This window comes from Pseudophryne corroboree, chromosome 11, assembly GCF_028390025.1.
Source record: "Pseudophryne corroboree isolate aPseCor3 chromosome 11, aPseCor3.hap2, whole genome shotgun sequence".
In the NCBI taxonomy this organism is placed as follows: Eukaryota; Metazoa; Chordata; class Amphibia; order Anura; family Myobatrachidae; genus Pseudophryne; species Pseudophryne corroboree.
This window is the reverse complement of record NC_086454.1, coordinates 183162679-183165235: the sequence shown is the minus strand read 5'-3', so window position 1 is coordinate 183165235 and position 2557 is coordinate 183162679. Positions and strand designations below refer to the sequence as shown.

The window sequence follows — 2557 nt, the reverse complement described above, 5'->3', positions numbered from 1 at the left end:
TGCAGCGTACAGGACCCAGACACCCGATCACAGGACCCAGACACCCGATCACCACCACCACCATCTCCACTACTCGTACTGGATGATACGCAACCGATGCCAACCACTATGCCTGACCCAGTTGTACAGGAGCCCAGCAGGACTGAAACCACTGATGCGCCAGAAGACACAGAGGCTGGGCCAAGTCAAATGGCCCCAATTGCACAAACGCAGCCTTTGCGTGGAAACAGTAAGTACAACAATCCTAAAAGCATAATAACTAACATTAACAATTAACGTAAACTAAACACAAACTAACAACTCTAAACATTAACGTCATTAAATCTTAACAATAAATGCATACAATTAAAAATGATAAATGTTGCAGAGTATATGCAGTGTGTAGGTGGAAGGAGGCCACAAACACGTTTGCGAACACTGCTATTTTATATAAGCTCTTTGCAAATTCCAATAACATATTATTTGATTTGTGTCTGCAGTATATACTGTTCCGCCAAGGAGGCGCCGCCCAAACAAAACGGAGCAAGCTGCAAGAATTATGACCACTGTCCTGGTGGAGAAATTAGAGCAGATGGACGCTGCCGAAGATGCACGTCTCGAGCGATTTTTGCAGGCAGAGCAAGACATGAACAACACATTTATGACGCAGCTGATCTCTATGCAGGAAACCTATAATAGGGATGCAAGAGAACGTCAGAGAGAAATGCAGGAATTTCAAATGTCCATATTTGACCGAATGTTCCAATGCATTGAAGGGCTGCACACAGTGCCACCAAACTACCCTCAACCGTATACCCAATATTACCCTGTACCCCCCTACTATGATCATACCCCACCTCAACCAACGTCACACCATACCCATCCTCGACATAACCAACCCCAACAAACCCAACCTCCACTAACTCCAACTCACTATACCCATCCTCGACATACACAACCTCAACAAACCCCACCTCCACTAACTCCAACTCACTATACCCATCCTCGACATACACAACCTCAACACACCCAATCACCTTCTGAAACGGAGACAACTACAGAGTCCTGTTTATCGTAATTTATCTTAAATGGTTATTGTTTTTTTAAAAAGTTGGTTTTAAAATCATAGGAGTGTTTTTCCTACACTATTACTGGTTGGACTTTTATTACTGTAAAGATTTCACTACTTTATTTACCAAAGTTTTATACAAATTAAAATTCTAAGGTCTCTGATCTTTTGTTAATCTTTGGACTTGTCCTATTTTTACTTACAAACATGATACATCCATTTCAAATTGGATATTGATGTTGTACATTTGTTATCGACACAGTAGCAGAACGTCAACTAAACAGGTTTATTTTTTGTAGCAACAACAATTTACTGAATATACAAACTGAAAAAAATTAACGGAGTAATGAGGGAAGGTTGGCCATTATAGCAGACCTCATCTGTTCTGCACTTCCAGAATGGTCGCCCAGATAGGCCTCACAATCAAGTGCAGGGTACGCAGCAGAGGCCTGCACTGTCCACTCTGGGAGGAATTCCTCCCTCTGAAACTCACATAGGTTATGCAGAATACAACATGCTGCAACAATGTTAGGCATGATATTAATGTCTACATCATTGCGCTTCATAAGACAGCGCCAACGTCCTTTTAATCGTCCAAAGGCATTTTCGACCACCATTCTTGCTGAGCTCAGGGTGTGAGTATAAGTAATTTGATTGGAGCTCAGCTGGACATGTTGGGTGAACCCCTTCATGAGCCATCGTCGTAACGGGTAGGCGGCATCACCAATTATGTGTACCGGGATCTCCACTCCATCCACAAATTTTGATTTCTAGTAGGAATATAGATAAAAAAATGTACGTTAGCACCAAGAAATTGGAATACAAATATGAGCAGACTCCTCCGTGATGGGCAGGCTGGTGGGCACATAGGAAGCATGTTTGAAGGTAACGCCAACTAATTGGTCCCAATGTAAATTAAATTGCATTCATCTATTACCTGCTTGATTCATGAACATTGCGTCATTTTAACACATCTTTTCTTGGGCATGTTTTCAAAAGTATTAAAATTATTAAACAAAATCACCTCTCTTGGAAAAAGGTAGCCCCCTTGCTTGTCCTCTGCTACCCGGTACAGATCAGAGTTTGCAAGCACTCGAGCGTCATGTGACCGTCCCGGCCAACCGATGAATACGTCTGTGAAACTAATATAAAAATATATATTAAGTTGTAAATTAATTATAAACAATTAGCATTAAGAAAACACAATGATAAGAACATTACCAATACTTATGATCCACCACAGCTTGCAAAACAATGGAATGCCATCCCTTTCTGTTGTAGTAGTCGGCAGGATTATCATGAGGTGCGATTATAGGGATGTGGGTACATCAATTGCACCTGCACACTGCGGATATCCAGACTCCACAAATCCCAATATTGTTTTATCCAAACGCTGGCCATGCGGAAGAGAAATAAATCTGTGGTATAGGTTGTCCACCAATGCTCTGGTCACCTCATGTACAATGGTGCAAACGGTAGATAACCCCACACCAAACAGGCAAGCAATTG

General features: G+C 41.8%; 1 long non-coding RNA gene across 1 annotated transcript; it reads right to left on the bottom strand.

Moving 5' to 3' along the window:
• Positions 1 to 1267: 1267 nt before the first annotated feature.
• Positions 1268 to 2324, bottom strand: LOC134970090 (uncharacterized). The gene is made up of 3 exons (XR_010189652.1): positions 2270 to 2324; positions 2073 to 2190; positions 1268 to 1818 (listed from the first exon to the last, which is right to left on the bottom strand). It is a non-coding gene; the product is annotated as an uncharacterized LOC134970090 (long non-coding RNA).
• Positions 2325 to 2557: the final 233 nt, after the last annotated feature.